Here is an 18,439-nt window from a genome sequence, read left to right on the forward strand (position 1 = left end):
GTGCATCTGAAACACTGGAGGGCTGGTTAGGAAGAGAGGTGGGGACTGCAGGCTCTGAGGATTCTGATTCAGTAGGTTTGGAGTGAGAACTTGGAATGAGCATTTTTAAAAATTCCCTGGGAGTCTGATGGAGATCCAGGTTTAGGAATCACTGATCTGTACCATCTGAACCTCCACGCTCAGGCACCAGCGGGCAATTGATTATTCTTAGAAAAACAAACAAACCCAGAGAAGAGCCTACATTTGCTCGTGATATGAGCATCACTGCAAATGATAAAGTAGGATGAACTGAGACTGTTTTAATCAGGCCCAAAAATTAATTAGTGGGTTAAATGAATTATTTACAAAGTTCCACTCAGAAAGAATGTGACCAAAGTTCTGTATCCCTGGATAATTGCTTGGCATTTTATAGGCATAATCCCTGAACAATATTTTAAGATTGATCATGCTTTGCCTTTTATAAAGTGGCTTTCCATGCATTATCTTTATTTATTTATTTATTTATTTTTGGCTGCATTGGGTCTTCGTTGCTGCGTGTGGGCTTTCTCTAGTTGTGGAGAGCAGGGGCTACTCTTCCGTGCGGTGCACAGGCTTCTCATTGCGGTGGCTTCTCTTATTGTGGAGCACAGGCTCTAGATCACAGGCTCAGTAGTTGTGGCACATGGGCTCAGTAGTTGTGGCTCACGGGCTCTAGAGTGCAGGCTCAGTAGTTGTGGTGCATGGGCTTAGTTGTTCTACAGCATGTGGGATCTTCCCGGACCAGTTCGAACCCGTGTTCTCTGCACTGGCAGGTAGATTCTTAACCACTGCACCACCAGGGAAGCCCGCATTATGTTTTTGAATCCATTCAAGTCCAACCCAAAATATATGGGTAAAGCAGGTCTTATTTTCCCTTTCTTATAGACACTACAACTGAGATTCACAGAAGAGAAATTGCATACTGAGGAAACACAGCTAGTAGGGCTGTATCTAACACCAAACGCTTAAATTCTGAATCCAATGTGCCTCCTAATGCATCAAAAAATAATCCATATTACCAGATCTTCCTCTTTTCTGCTCACTCCAGCATAATCACAAATGGTTGTACAAAATGGAAAACTCAATAACTCTAATAGCTATTAAAAAAGCACTACTGATGCTCTCAGCCAGGACCTCATGATGTTTATTCTAATGTCCTCGTTTACTACTACACTATCATTGTAAAATGAAGACCATTCAACAGAATTTTATCCTTTGACTTTCTAAAATCAATTTCTGCTTAGGCTAGGAAGTACAGTAGTAGGTTAAAACTCAAAAATGGGAAGATGCTACCTCACAAATTATACATCAACAACAATAAAAAGTCAATACTTATTTGAATTTTAAGAGGAAATAGAACTTGCTAGGAATCAAACTAAAAGGAAAAGCTGCTTAAGAAATGTGAGCTTTCATACTTGAGTTACATTCAGGGAACCAGTATAGTCCTTGCCTGAGTAACTGGATGATATTTCTTCTCATCATGATCAGCTTTACATGAGTGGACTACACTGAGGATGTTGCAATTTGGTTGATTATTACTCTGGCTAAAGTCCTTGCTCCATTCTAGGGACTTATCATTTCAGTCACAAGGATGTTGCTGTTGTCACCGATTTCTTTTTAGACAAGAGAGGGAAGCAGCTTGCTTTGACAGAACTTTAGGATGCCCCAGGTTTCCTGTATGTGCAGTCAGCATGGTTCCCACCCCGGAAGTTGGGAAAATTCACTGGGCACCAAAATCTTTACAATCAGCAGGGAGTTTCCTAGCACTTCCAGTAAATCCCTCCCGGTCCCCCCCCACCACTTTCTTCTGATCTTTATCCTGTATCTCTGTATAACTCATCCCCTTAAAAATAGTTCTAAGGGTCTTGCCCTGCCCAATATTAAAATGTACTATAAAGCTGCAATAAGTAAAACAATGTGGCAGAGGTTCAGGAATAAACAAATAGATCTTAGTATCCACTTGTTAGCACACTGTTTCTCTCCCTCTCCCTCTCTCCCTAAATTGTTCTGTAGGAATATTAGATCTCTTTGTCTCCCTTCTGAATACCTAAAGCTTAGAACAGGACTGGATCTGGGTAGTACTTCATTGAGTACTTGTTGAATGATTGAAGGACAGGTAGGCACCCAGGTTCCAAATGGAAGAGGAAACATTCTCTGCATAATCAAGGAAGTAAAGGAGACTAAAGGGAGAAGGAATGGGGAAACCAGAGAAGAGGAATCAGAAGGAAAATGGCTAATAGGAGTTGGTGATGTTGTTATTTTTTAATGGGAAATTATCCTTCCTGGGTCTCACTAATCTTTAGTAAAACCTCAGCTTAACAAACACATGCAAATATGCCACACTAGCTATGTGGAGGAGAGGGGCTGGGCTTGGAGGAGCATTTTCCTTGAATTTGTATAACAGAAAAATATTCATGTATTCGAGGTGGATATCTTTGACCCAGGGATTCTAAGATTCATTCTAAGAAAATAATCAGCCAAATTCTAAAAAGATGTAAAAATGATGTAAAAAACCCACCCACTCCCAGTTATTTATAACAGTGAAAAATAGGAAACAACTTCAAGGAGCATCAATACAAGACAGGTTAAGTAAGTTAATGTGTATCCTTACAATAGGAAACAACTTCAAGGAGCATCAATACAAGACAGGTTAAGTAAGTTAATGTGTATCCTTACAACTGCATTCTATGTAGCTATTTAAAACATAGGGTGTAGGGCTTCCCTGGTGGCACAGTGGTTGAGAGTCCGCCTGCCGATGGAGGGGACACGGGTTCGTTCCCCGGTCCGGGAAGATCCCACATGCCGTGGAGCGGCTGGGCCCGTGAGCCATGGCCGCTGAGCCTGCACGTCCGGAGCCTGTGCTCCGCAATGGGAGAGGCCACAACGGTGAGAGGCCCGCGTACTGAAGAAAAAGAAAAAAAACATAGGGTGTAAATTTTTACCTATTGTTACAGAAGCATATCCACAGAATATTGTTATGTGAAAAAAAAACGGCTCACAAGACTGTAGGGTGTGTAATATGAGATGATCTTTGAAAAATATAAAGATAAATGCATAGGAAAAAGTCTAGAAGAATATTGACAGTGGTTAATTCTGGGCAGTGGCATTTTTCCCCCAACTCCACCTCTTACAGAATTACTTACTTTTACAGAAACTATGTTCTTTTTTCAGAACATACAACATTTCAGAAATACACTGAAATACATTTTTTGCAAAGAAAAATACAGCGACTTCTCCACCTAGCTATCCAACTTTCCACATACAGAATTTTATTTCTTCCCACCAACTCTAAAAAATGTGCTTCATCTATTACAGTGCTGACGTTATAGGAGGATTCAAATACAGGCTCAGATTCAGTCGATTTTTTTTTTCCTCAGTCAATTTTAAGGCCAGAAATAATTGCCCCTTTATGTTGAATGCAGCATGCCTAGAGACAGTCAAAAATGGTATTTTAAACATTTAGATTAAATATTTGCAAAGTAATTGATGGAGCAAGTCCCATTTTGGAAGACTGTAACAGCTAAGTCACTAACTTGGAAATAGCTGGTTTTAGTCAAGAAACTTACAACTTAACTGTATCCAACAGAGGAAAAGGCCCAGGAGAAAACAGAAAAGGTGTTTCAGCTTTGTATCTCTTATCAGCCAAACCAGTTCCTCTACCACGGTTATTACAACATCACAGCCATCTCTTCTGCTTGCGAGTGGGCTGTAACAAGTGGAGCAATTTCTCCCACCCACTCTCATTCACCACCCCATAAAAGCATAGGGAGAATGGAAGATGGGAAGGGAATACAGGCATTTTCTTCCCTCTGTTCCCAGAACCATCATCTCCAAGAAGAGAGAAGATTCCCAGAAAACGCAAAGCCTTTTTCTGGTTAGATGCCTTGAGAAAGAGGAAGGGAAGAAAGAAGAGGGGGAGGGAGGAAGAAGATATCCATTCTTTCCCCAGAGACAACAATATCATGGCTGAATCTGTGTCAAGAGCAGAAATTGGCCTCACAAACACCGCAGATTTGAAAATTAGAATCGTCATCAGCTCGTATGTTCCACCAATTTGATGTGGTTATAAAAGTAGAATAGCTTCTGGATAAAAACCTGGTTTCTGAGATCATGGGCCCTATGACGATAAAATTTCCCTTGAACAATTTAGACCCAGGTATATGGAAAACACTTCACTTGCGTAGTTTTTCCCGTGTATTAAAAGTTTTATTTCATCCACAATGAAGCTTGTTTTCTCCCAGAAAGAGATATGAGAGGTTTAATAAGGGAGTGGCTTTGCAGTAGTTTCTGACTCGGTTTATGGAGGCCAGTTTTTTCTGGCACACTGGGGATCAGGGACTCCTGCATTCATGGAGAAGGTCACCCTTCATGGGTTTCCCATGAATCATCCTAGAACTGAGACTAGGGACACCCTTGGCACAAATTTCTGACCCCAGAGCTAACCCCTTCCACACACTGCCTGAACCAGAGGTTGGAAGGACACAGTAAGTTATGAAACCTAAGAGTTCTGGAAATGCCCATGCGACAGAGTATTGTTAAGCCTCCCGTTTGGGAGTCCTTTATCTTATGCTAGGCACTCAGGACCCTTTCTGTATCAAAACTTCTTCTCAGGAAATGACCTCATGTCAGTCATTCACACTTTAGTGAGAAGTCAAATATCTCCTCTTCCAAACACATGTTAATTTATAGCCCTTCTAATTGTGAGAAAGACTATTTTATTTCTTAGAGGAATCTCAAGCACATTTGATTAGACTCTTTTGCAAGTGGGAGTGAGAAGGAGGACTTTTCCAACTCCTTGAAATGTCACCACTTTCTGGGTGGATACTTAAAACAAACATGGCCCCAAAAGTAAAAAGACCACAGAAGCAGAGTTATCCTTTGCAAAACTGCTTCATGTTTATATCAGAAAGAAACCCATTTTCAAGCCATCTCTTTAAACAGTTGCCTCTAGCGCAGACCAACCCCATCTCTGTTTCCTTATGACACGTCCCATTTCCCCCGTGTTGACTGAGCACCCAGCTGGAATGCACCCCATCCTCAAGGAAATCGGTCTCACTGGCTGGGGAATAGACACGGTATGGTACAATCACCTGTAACTCTCAGTGACGGGTTGCATATTTACAATTATTTTAATTACACTTGAAAGGATAAAGATCAGGAACAGATGTCAGACATATAAATTAAAATTAATGATCATTTGCTAATGGAGTGAAGAACCATTCATCATTTTATTAAAACTAATTCTTAGGCCATATGGAACCTTTTACAATGGAGCAAATCTTTACTCTCTTTAATATGTTAAGATTTTGATTAATAAAACGCAGAGAACAGTGTTGCCCAAATAAAATTTCCTCTTACTGAATGTTAGCAGTTACCAGTTAGTATGACAAAGCAGATATGTTCCAGTAAAATAAGTGTATAAATGTTGACCAGAGTATGCTGTCCTTCCTTCCTTCATTTATTTATTTAACAAAAGTTTATTGAGTGCCAAGTACCATGCTAGGGGTAGAGACACAATAGTGAACAGAAACTGAGATAGCCCTGCCTTCCTGAGTCTAACTGTGTAAATGAAACAGATATTAATCAAATAATCACACTTGCAAATGTAAAAGCTCAGCTATAAAAGGTGATAAGCATGTGCAAAGGCCCTGTGACAGAGGGTATCCTGGAGCATGCAATGAAAGGACCAGAGAGCTAGAGCCACTGGAAAAACAAGCCTGAGGCAGGACATGGTGTGAGATGAGCTTGAAGAGGCAGGCAGGGGGCCTATCAGCCACGACTGGAGTTTTATCTTTTCCTAAGAACAGTGGGAAGCCAACAAAGGATTTTAAGAAAGAGAGGGGCAGGGTCACATTTGAATTTGGGGATCACTCTGGCTACCGTGTGGAGTCTAAATGAGAGGCTGGGAAGCATCAACAGTGTCCCCACCACACACAGCCTTCACCCAAGCTCGCTCTCTCCATCCCCTCACACACACACACACACACACACACACACACACACACGTTCATTTAGGGAGGTTAAAGAGGACACTGCCCCCACCTCCTCTCTCCTCAAAGCCTTGGCTCTCAACAGACCCCAAATGCCCCTCCCCACCCAGCCGCTTCACCCCCCTGCTCTTTCCTCCCCTTCCTGTGGTCTCACACACAATGAGGAAAATTTAAGATCTCCTCACACAAAGATGTGGGCCCTACTTTAGCAGATTGGGGGCGACCGTGTGGGAGAATCGCTCCGGGCTTAGGACCAGCCACTCCACAGAGCTGACAAAAAGCATCTGTTCCTCGTGGGTCCCCAGCCTCCGGGAACTATTCACCCCCAGGAGACGGCACTGGGATTCTTTGGGGGGGCCAATGACCTTCTCCTTGCCATCACCCAGTCAGGAGTACCATTTGGAGAGCCGTTTGTGTGTTTCTCCCTTTTCAGATACAAGACGCAAATGAGTTTCTTGAGATTGAGCCATCGCGCCCACTAGAAGCACTCCTGGGAGTGAATACTCCAGGGCCTCAGCAATCAATCCCCCATTACTGGGGCCGGGCCCGCCGTTAGCAGGCTCAAGTGTAATTTAGAGCTGTGCATATTACAGGCTCAGACCTTGTTTGATGCACTGGAGTGGAAAAAAGTTCCCTCTCTGCATGTGGTCGTGTCCTCTGTGTCTATCGTATCTTTAACAATGTAAACATCAGAAACAGATGGGGAAATCCAGGACGGTGCCAGGCCAAACAGCACTCACAGCAGACAATACGCCATGGGATCAAGACAAACAGACTCTGTGGATATCACTAATTTATAGCGCACGGGGCCCAAGCAAAACAAATAACCATTAAGGCCCAGAAATCTTAAAATGAATAACCTTCCTGTACACAAACTCAAAGCCACTATTAAAAGACCATCAACTGCAATGAATATATGAAACATAACAATGAAATCCTTCTTATGTGAATAATTACTGAATAATTAACAGGAAAGGGGGCATTTCTCTAGTTTGCAGAGTCTGTGGGTTTTGCGCCGAGTTTTGCTTTTGCAGAGCGCACAGAAGCTTTCAGAATGCCTTAACAGACGTGTCACTGCAAGGACACCGGAAAGAGTTGGTATGGCAAGCCGTCATGTCCCCACTTTCCAGATGGACAACTATGGCATAGGCCCACTGGGCGGGTCACAGTGCTCTACTGGGCAAAACAGGCTCTAAAACAATGTCTCCTCACTTTCAGTCCGGTGCTCCTTCCACCGGCTTACACAGTTCCCCGCCTTCTCATTCCTGCAGTCCCCATGTCCCTCTCTCCCCATTATACCTGTTAATGAGGGAAACAGGTGCCAGAAACCTCTTAGACACAGAATGGGCCAAGCTGGTGGTACAGCAGGGATGCAGTCATTGCAAAGCCCAGGTATCATTCCAAGCCTTTGGCTGTCATCTCTCTTCACCAACAGAGGCGGGTGCCTTAACAGGGGGTGAAGATTACCTATGCGGCCACAAGCTATGAGCCAAGGGGCTTCAGATGAATGGCTTCATTTCATTTCAACCAGGCATAAACCCCCCTTAGGGATCATGGCTCAGGGCAGGGAGTGAAAAGAATTCACCTGAAAACACAGCCAATCCACTCTCTCTGCCTGCAGCTTACCCACCCAATGGATCACTCGCTTTATCTGGGCACAGCCCAGCAACAATACTGCCCATCTTGGGTGGGTCCATACCAGGGGATCTGACTCCCAGAGAAAAAGAATCCCAGAAATGCATATGCCACGTGGCTCTTGAGAACCATCGAAGCACAATAAAAGCCATTCTTTGCCCACCAGATTCACAGAATATTTAAAACACTGATTATTTTAAATGTGGTGATGGCATAGGGAAATGGGTACAATTATAAACTTTTAGGAAGAGGGGAAATTAATACAATATGTTTAAAGGTAATTTCAATTAAAATCTATTAGGCTGAACCATATGAAATTGCCCTTATTCAACTACCTTTGACCTATAAAAATTTTATATGGTTCAGCCAAATACAATACACACCCTTCAACTTTGCAGATCCACTTCTTTGTAGTTGCGCTAGAGAAATGTTGGCACATTTGCACAAAGATCTTACACTAAGATGTTCACTGGAGCATACATGTGACAGTAGGAGTTTGAGGACCACTTAAATGCCCTTTAATAGAAGAATGGGGAAATACACCATAATGGATCCCTACTTAGAAATAATATGCAGCAGGTAAAAAGGTAGATCTTTTCAACAGATCAATTGCAAGGAGAGAGAGAGAGAGAGAAATGGAGGGGGAACTCATAGTGTAAGAGAGACTTAAGAGATACAGGATCTTACTAGGATCCTGATTCAAATAACTAATTTTTTAAACTAGACAAAGACAGATATCAAGGAATTGTTGATTTTTTACCATTGTGATGATGGTATTGTGTTTATATTTTTAATAGCCCTTATCTTTTAGAGATACATAATGGAATATTTATAGTTAGAATGCTGTAGTTGAGATTTGCTTTAAAATAATAAAGGAAAGGAAAGGAAGTGGAATTAGATTTTCCAGATTGAATGAGTTGATAATTGTTGAAGCTGGGTAGTGGGTATATAAGGGTTCATTATATTATTCTGTCTACTTTTGCATGTATTTAAGTTTTTTTCCACAATAAAACACTAAAAATAAAGTATCACCTCCTAAACGAAAGATATGAGTTCTATGCAAAGACATAGTTGTATGCATACTGCAAAGGAAAGAACTTACTAAGTAAACTATCAAGTTGTAGTATGATATTCCATTATGATGCATATTACATTATGATGCCAGTTATATAAGAAATAAAAGCACAAAACCACATACACACACCCATGTAAATGTATCTTTTAAAGTTCAGAAGGTTATACTGTAGACTAAACTGTTAAAAGTTGTTACTACTAAGGAAGAAAATGGGACTGGAAAGTGGGCAGATGGTAATGATTGAGGAGAACTTTCCCTTTTCTCTGTTGTTTGTGTTTTTACAAGAATATATTAATGTACAACTTGTGTGATTCAAAGAAATATTAAGCATCATTAACCAAAACTTTGGAATGGCATTTGGGGAGTCCTCGAGTTCTTTGCAGCAGTGAAGGTGCTGCCAGTGGGGGCCGGTGACTGTGTATTGATTCATTTTGTGAGTCCCCAGCATCCAGGGAGATGGAGAGAGAGAAGAAATTGCACTTTTACTAAGCACCTCCTAAGTGCCAAGCACAGTCGCATCCATCACGTCCATAATCCTCATCATAACTATGGACCAACCATTATAGCTCAAAGGTCAAGGACTTTCCCAAGTCCATTCAGTTAATAGTTGGTCAAATTGGAACTAAAATCTAGGTCTGATGCCAGAGTCCGCCATAACATGTTGCAGACAGTCGGGTTCTTCCCTGTTTGGGGTTTCTCCCGGGCCGAGCAGACCAGGGATGCCATCGGAGCGATAAGTGAAAGGTGATAGAAGAGTTGCCACCTGTGCCAGGAAAGGGGAGGCAGAGGACCCAGAACAGGCAGGAGGGGTACGGGAGGGACAGAGACGATGGCCACGGCTATTGGTGGCCTGGCCAGGTGACTGAACATCACTGTAGCCATGATGACAGGCACAGTGCTGCTGATGATGCTGTGAGGCTGGTGGTGAAGCGCTTGATGGCCAGTACGTTGGGGGTGACAAGGGTTGATGGGGAGCAGAAGCCACTTTCTCATCAGCACATCTGGGCACCTCTGAGGCCAGGGCTTGGAGGAGGCAACAGAAATGGTGCTGGTGGGCTCAGAGCTGCGGACAGTGAGGTGCCAGTCATGAGTGAAGGAGACAATGGGAATGGATTTTTCAGCAGAGGAGAGAGTCCCCGCAACAAGGGAGGGGGGGAGGGGAGGAAAGAGGCAGAGAGTGAAAGAATCAGTGCCAAGCTCTTAAGAGCACCAGGCAAACAGCCCTCCTCCAGCTCTACATAGAAATTTTATAAATAAAAAGGTATCAAGTCAGCTCCTCAGACCAGACATTTTCTCAGACCTTCCCCAGTGCAGTTGTTCTTCTGCTTTAGAACATCCCCACCTCCACACTCAGGCGGGCTCCTCATCCTTCAGGCTCAGCTAAAATGCCAACCCCCCAAGAAGCCATCCGGTCCTAGCTAAGAAGGTGCCACCCCGGCCTCTCTCCCTCTCTCCTAGTTATTGCTTAGAGCAGGGATCACATTTTGTAATTATTTATTCCATTGCCCATTTGTAATTACCATCGCAGTGCATCTAAAGCTGCATGTTGAGGAGGAGGGGTTCACAGATCGAGTTGGTTTTGTTTATCACCATCCCCAGCACCCAGCAGCTCATCAAGCACAAAGTCGGTGTTCAATGATTGTTTGAAGGGTGGATGGATGAAGAAAGAAGGAAGGGAAGGAGGGAGGAGTGGGGGGAAGGGGGAGAAAGTGGGAGGGAGGGAAGGAAGGAGGGAGTTATGACAATTCGCTTCAGTTCTCTGCTACCCAAGGGCAAAGTGTTACCTGGCAGGCAAAGAAACTTCCTTGAAAATGCCTTCCAGTGGCATCTATTCCAAAATAAGGGTCTCAGCTTGGCAACCTGGGCTGTAACCCCGCACTAAACGGATTCTTCACCGGTGTCATCTACACCCAATCTCCCATCATTCAGGAGAGCAAAGAACTGACTGGAAATTGCATGTTGGATTTTGCATAGAAATAATGTATGCATCTAAAATATTATTCACTTGTCAGAGAGCTACTAGACTACCTCCTAAGTGGGCTTCGTAGAGTATTTATAACTGCCAAAACAAGTCATTTCAAAAATAAACGTGGTATTTTTAGACCAATGCTGTTGATAACCTGTTTTGTTAAGTCATAGACTCAGCTGCTCAGAATCCCTGCTCAGTCACTCCTGGTTGCCAGGAGTCATCTTCAGCCCCTGGATGTCCAGTTCATGGGGTGGCAGGACCTGGCCTGGCCTCCCCCGGAGCTTGTACACTAACCCACAGCTGTCAAAGAAAGTCTGGCCAGATGGCTTTGGAAAATGGGGCTCACCCTCTGGTCCCTTTCCTCCTGCTATTCTATTCCTCCCTCTGTGGGTGGCCAAAAGCAAAGAGTAAAAGGGAAAGGGCAGCAATGAGAATGGAAGAGAAGTGGGGGGAAGGGTGCCCCAATGCTACGTAAGCAGATGCTAGGGCAGCCAAAGAGCCAAGGTGGAAAAGGAAAAGACAAGAAGGCAGAGGGGAAGGAAATCCAGACAGACAGACGGCTCCTCCAGGACCGGAGGAGCATGACCTGCCTTATGGTGTAGAGGACACGGTGGGGACCCCTGGATTTTCAGCCTGTATGCTTGAGATGGAGGTTTCTGGGAAGAAAAGCAAGAACACGGGGAGCCTGTTTTCAGTTTTCAACAGTTTTTGCCAACATTTTCCTCTCCCGCTGCTGCTGCTCTTGTGATGAAGAGTCTCAGGAAGCGAATGTGGTGAAGAGAGTGTGGGAAAACGACGGCATCAGACAGATCTAGAGGCTTCAACCCCAGCTGTGCTCCCTCCTAGCTGTGTGACCCTAGTCACTTAACCTCTCTTGGTTAAGTGACTTAACCAAGTCACTTAACCTCTCTTGGTCTCAGTTTCCCCAACTCTGAAATACAGAAAATAATAGTACCTGCTGTCCAGGGAGTTTGGGAGAAACAAACAGCCTAATATTTATAAAGTGCCTGCCACATTGTAATCATACATGCAGAGTCTTGTGTTTTTACGCTTCCTCCTCCTGTCCACAGTCCCTCTCTCCTATATGACTAATTTCCCCCTATTATTATACGTTCAGGGGCAGGGTGGTTACAGTCTGAACAGGGATTCTGGGAGAAGGGAGGAGGGACCCGAGAACTATTGTTTGGGAGAGATCAAGAGGACCGATGATGACAACGGAGTTCAATGTCCGAGACTCAGCCTGACCTGGCTTCAAATCCCACCTCTGCTGTTTACTATGCTTACTATGTGGCAAGGGTGTTCGTTTCCCGTGGCTGCTATAACAAATCACCACAAACTTAGTGGCTTTACATAACACAAATTTATTCTCTTACAGTTCTGGAAGTAAGAAGTCCAAACTCAGTTTCACTGGTCAAAATCAAGACGCAGCTTCACTGGCCAAAATCAAGGTGTCAGCAGGGTCGTTCCTTCTGAAGGCTCTAGGGGGCCATTTCCTCATCTTTCCCAGCTTCTAGTGGTCAACTGTATTCCTTGGCTGTGGCCCCTTCCACCATCTTCAAAGAGCATCATTCCAATCTCTGCATCTGTCATCACATTACCTTCTCCTCTGGCTCCAACCCTCCAGCCTCCCTCTTATAAGGACCCTTGTGATGATGTTGGGCCCACCTGGATGATCCAGGATGATCCCCTCAGCTCAAGACCCTTAATTCAATCACATCTACAAAGTCTCTTTTGCCATATAAGGTACATTCACAGGTTCCAGGGACATGGACATATTTGGAGCCCATTGCAAGTGAATTAATTTCTCTGAGACTTGTTTTCCTCACCTGTGAAATGGAAATGATATCTACTGTGATGGTTATTTTTGTGTGTCAACTTGCCTAGGCCATGGTACTCAGATATTTGGTCAAATACCAGTCTAAATGTCACTGTGAAGGTATTTTCTTCAATAAGATTAACATTTGAATCAGTAGACTCTAAGTAAAGCAGATTACCCTCCCTAATGTGGGTGGGCCTCATCCAATCAGTCAAAGGCCTGAGAGAAAAATGACTGACATCATCCGAGAAAGAAGGAATTCTGCTTCTAGTTTGCCTTTGGACTCTAACCATAACATCAATAATTCCCTGGGTCTCTAGCCTTCCAGCCTGTCCTGAAGATTCTGGACTTACTAGCCCCACCATCACATGAGCCAATTAAAAAATTTTAATTAAAAAATAAAATATTGTGCTTCACTGGTGGCGCAGTGGTTGAGAGTCCACCTGCCGATGCAGGGGACACGGGTTCATGCCCCAGTCCAGGAAGATCCCACATGCCGCGGAGCAGCTGGGCCCGTGAGCCATGGCCGCTGAGCCTGCACGTCTGGAGCCTGTGCTCCACAACGGGAGAGGCCACAATAGTGAGAGGCCCGCGTACCACAAAAATAAATAAATAAAATATTACCAAATATAGATAGATAGATATAGAGGTGTGTGTGTGTGTGTGTCTGTGTGTGTGTGTGTATACACATCCTATTGGTTCTGTTTCTCTGGAGAACCCTGACAAATATACCTACCTTTAAAGCAGTTTAAATGAGATAAAACATACTCAGTGTTCAGCACAATGAGATACCACCTCACACCTGTCAGAATGACTATTATCAAAAAGACAAGAAACAAGCATTGGCAAGGATGTGGAGAAAAGGGAACCCTCCTGCTCGTTTAGTGGGGAAGTAAATTGGTGCAGCCATTATGGAGAATGGTATGGAGGTTCCTCAAAAAAACAGAAAAAGGATGGCCATGTAATCCAGCAGTTCCAGTTCTGGGTATTCATCTGAAGAAAATGAAAACACCAATTTGAAAAGATATTGTAGCTCTATTTACAAGAGACAAGATATGGAAGCAACATAAGTGTCCACAGAAAGATGAATAAAGAAGAGGTGGTATCCATATACAATGGGATATTACTTGGCCATAAAAAAAGAATGAAATCTTGCCATTTGTAGCAACATGGATGGACCTAGAAGGTATTATGTTAAGTGAAATAAGTTAGACAGAGTAAGTCAAATACTGTATGTTATTTATATGTGGAATCTAAACAAAACAAAACAAACAGACTCACAGATACAGAAAACAAATTGGTGGTTGGCAGAGGGGAGGAGATTGAGCGAACGGACAAAATAGGTAAAGGTAATGATGAGGTACAAACTTCCAGCTGCAAAATAAATGTCCCAAGGATGTAATGTACACATAAGGAATAGAGTCAATAATATTGTAACAACTTTGTACAGTGACAGATGGTAACTAGACTTATTGTGGTGATTATTTCATAATGTATAAAAATATCAAATCATTATGTTGTACACCTGAAATAAAAGAAAAAAATTTAATAAACATTAACTGTGGTGGTTGTGTTTTTAGAACACAAAAAATATGCCTCCAAATATGAGTTATTATTAAGCCACAACGGACCAAGGGAAAGAGCAGGATCAAGACCAGCTCTAATGGCTCTTTAGAAACTGCCCTACCACCTGCTATAGAAATTCTTCAGGGCATTTCCTATGGTCCCCTATTTGCCCTAAATGAAGGTTGTGCCACATGGAGTTGTTTCCTACAAATAAAAGATGAGTTGAGAGCTTCGAACAAACCACCGCCTCTGAATGTGGCCTCAGCCTTCATCACTGTGGATGTAGCCATGGGAAAGGAGGCAAGAAGCCAACAAAGTCAGAGACGACTGCCCACGACTGCACAGTCACGCCTCTCAGTCACAGGCTCAGGCAGGACTAACGTATCAAGCATGCCAAGGCTCAGAGAGAAGGGAGAGCTCCCACGTGAGCAAGCTATTTCCTCACTGACCCAGTAATGAGACACAAGGAGGGAAGAGGGGGACTAGGAAAAAGAAAGAAAAATACAGCCTCTATGTCCCCTACCTAAAATGTGGTTGGCAATCCTTGCATCTCCAAGACACACTCAGAGCATCACACTACAAAACTGTTCAGAGTTGTCCTACAAGGGCTGGCCTTTAAAGAGGAAACCTGCTCAAAGGTCAACAAGGAAACACCTTAAGACCAACCTCTGTTTGGTTGTCATATTTTAGCAGCTGCTCAAGTGTATTTACAGGAGCTCGTTGGAGTCAAGCATATGGGGCTGTTGAGGTGGTTCAGTATCTCAGCTCTGGAAGGTACCACACATCTCCACTTCCATGGGAGTCGCAGAAGCTCAAGTTCATTGAGCTGCAGCAGGCAAGGTGTCTTAAGTTCAAACGCTGTGGCAATTTGCATGGTAATTTACACTGCAACCCTTTGTCCCCCTGTCATCCCAAAGAAGCCCTCCCAAAAGTTGAGGGAAAGCAGCTCAAATGTTTACAGCCTGCTTGACACGCTGTGATTTCACCCCTCTTCTGGCCAGACAGAAGGGGAGAGGACAGAAGGTGTGGGTTTTATTGTGGCGGCTGGTGTTCTTTGACATTGTTCGGTGGAGAGACTGGAAGAAAGACAGGGTAAAGTCATCATTTGGCTGCATTGTCAGAAACATAATATCAGACACCATTTGTGATTAGCTGGAAGTTAACCTTTCAAGAAGTAAAAAAAAAAAAAAAAAAAAAAAAAAAAATTCTTCCATTGGTATAATGCTCTCCACTTTTCAAAGTATTATTTCCATTTATTGTCTTTGGTGGGGAAAAGAAAGTTCTATATTAGAAGTGTTATGGACTGAATGTTCGTGTCCCCTACCCCCGCCCAAACTTTATATTTTAAAGCCCTAACCCCCAATGTGATGGTGTTATATCAATATTTAGAGGTGGAGCCTTTGGGAGGTGATTAGCTTTAGATGAGGTTATGAGGGTGGGGTCCTCATGATGGAATTACTGCCCTTACAAGAAGAGACCAGCGCTCTCCCTCTCTCCCTCACTCTTTCTCTCTCTCTCCCTCCCTCTCCCTCTCTCTCTCCCTCTCCTCTCTCACTCTCCACCGCAAGAGGATACAGCAAGAAGGCAGCCATCTGCAAGCCAAGAATAGAGCCCTTACCAAGAGCTTGACCTTGCTGGCACCCTGATCTTGGACTTCCAGACTGTAGAACTGCAAGAAATTAATGTTTGTTGTTTAAGCCACCCAGTCTGTGATAGCTCAAACGCCCACTAGTGCCAAGCTCCAATTTTAACACATCAAATTCATTTATTTTGACCAAATAAGCAGATTTTTAGCCATTTAGAGCCTGCCTGCTTTGCATACCCAACATTTGCTAGCCATAGATGATAAGACCCCCCGCCACTGCTGCCTTTGGGCTCTCTGACCCAGGCCACGCTGCTGAGCAACATCATCTAGACACCTAAACCCCTCTCAGTCCACCTCTCCTCCAGGAGCCCCTTTGCCCCCCACCCTTTCTGAGTAGTGACCCTCATGGTACAGCCTCCAAACAGTCTCATGCTGAGAGGGACTTCCCCCACCTGCAAACCTGTCAAAGCATCACCCAAATAAAGCCTGAGTGTGCTACTGCCACCTTGTGGTCATATCTTTTTCCTTGATCCCTTGAAATCGCTACAACCAGTGGCTAAAGAAGTGAAATTAGTACAGGTATGACTGAAACCCTCACAGTGATGTGAGTCTAGGAAGCAGAGAATTCCCAGAGTCCATCAGGAAGCAGCCACAAGGCTTAGAAAACTACTCCACAGCCAGATTCTTACCAGTGGCTGGACCATGGGAAGTTCCAACCTCCCTTAAGAGAAGGCTGTCCAATGCCAGGCTGGACTTCAGGGCTCCAGCCAAGTAGAGAACTAGGCAAGGAGGGAAAGCAAAGAAGAGGTTATGCATAATGGTTGGGGGAGGCGGGGCTCACACTCTTCGTCAGAGGTACAGTAGCTACAGCCAAGGCTAGGGCAGAGCAGGAACCTGAGATCCGCTTCACTCACAGGCACTGCTACACGTCAGGGACCTAGTGAGAGTCTTTGGGAGGGCAGGATGCTGCTGCTGTTGCTGCTGCTACTGATGGTAATGATGATGATGGTGATAGTGATGGATGATGATAATGACAATGGTGGTGGTGATGATGATGGTGATGGTCATGATGATGGTGATGGTCATGATAATAATGATGATCTTAGCTCGGTGCTTTGTGACCACCTAGAGGGGTGGGATAGGGAGGGCGGGAGGGAGGGAGACGCAAGACAGAAGAGATATGGGGACATGTGTATATGCATAAATGATTCACTTTGTTATAAAGCAGAAACTAACACACCATTGTAAAGCAATTATATTCCAATAAAGGTGTTAAAAAAAAATGATGATCTTGATGATGCTGCTGATGGTCATGGTGAGGATTACAACAGCACTAATGTGATGGTGATGATGGTCATGATCATAAAGATGATTATAATGTTAACTAACATGTATTAAACACTTATGAATCCTCAAAGCAACCCTACCAGGTTGTTTTTCCCTCACTTCACATATGAGAAAACTGAGTTTCGGAAAGGTTAAGCAACTTGTGCAAAGAAATGTTGGAATCAGAACTCAATCCCAGGCAGCGCTTCCAGTGCCGTCCGCTCGTTCCTTACTATCATAGAGAAACAGTGACTCTATGACTGAAAAGGCAAAGTTGGTTCCATGCCCCACTTTGAAAGTTTCCAAAACCACACAGTCCCCTAGGGAAGAAAAAGAAACATTGTACATACAACACATAAAGCTGCTTCTAATATCGAAGAGGCTGAACGCTCAGAAGCTGTATGTCCATGATCCCTGAACATCCAGGTGAAAAATGAAAACTTCAGCTACCTGTGAAGATGTGCAGGTTCTTGGAAGGCAGGGCTGCTGCTTCCACACTGTGGGCAACACCCCCACAGAAGAGGACTGTATAAAGAGCATGGCATCATTGCATATCAAAGAGGAGCATTAGGAATTAATCCACCCAGGGGTAACAAGCTAAAAACATGCATTTTGAAAAGGTACACACAGCCAGTGAAAGCATCAACCAACCTGTCAGAAGTACAAGCAGACAGAAAATTCTAGCTTTCCATTAATGGCAGGGTACTTTGTTTTACTTTCAAATGCCTCAAGAAACAACCTGCTCAAGGTGGGTGGCAAGCTACATTTCATACCCTGCAGGAAACTGTCACCAAAGATGCTCACGGCTTAATGGAGCAGTTCCCATTGAGAGCCAAGGAAGAATGCAAAGTCCAACAAAAGCCAGCTCTGAACCACTGCTGCTCAGAGATTTGTGTCTCTCTCTACAATCTAGAAAGATAAAGGGAAACGCCTCCTTTCTAAAATGCCCAGTGCAATGACACCAAATAGACATAAACCTGCTATGCGATTTAAGACACGCTTCTATTCATTCCTGTCACCATCCAATCATTTCCCCGTGTCCATCTCGTCTCCTCAACTAGATCAGAAGCTCCCTGAAGCCAGGTAGTTCTACGATTCATTGCTCTAACTTCCCCTCACAGTGCAGAGGTAATACAGCATGGCCACCACTTGTTATAACAATGAAAATCAATTTTATGCCCACATTTACCTTGCCTTGCCTTGGACCCTTAATTTACTTGGGGCCAAGGATGATCATTATTGAATCAATCCATTTGTCCCATATTGGTGATCAGGTAACTGCAGGCTGGATCATAATTTCTCTTAGTGACAATCTCACGACTGGGGGTTCTGGCACTAATCAAGAATTCAGCATCAAATCAATCATAAATATAATGACAATCATTTATAGAGAATCCACAATCATTTAAACGAGAGTAAAATTGTTCTCCAGGTACAGATAAAATTCTTGCAAGGACCT

Source organism: Hyperoodon ampullatus, assembly GCF_949752795.1.
Source record: "Hyperoodon ampullatus genome assembly, chromosome: 8".
NCBI lineage: Eukaryota > Metazoa > Chordata > Mammalia > Artiodactyla > Ziphiidae > Hyperoodon > Hyperoodon ampullatus.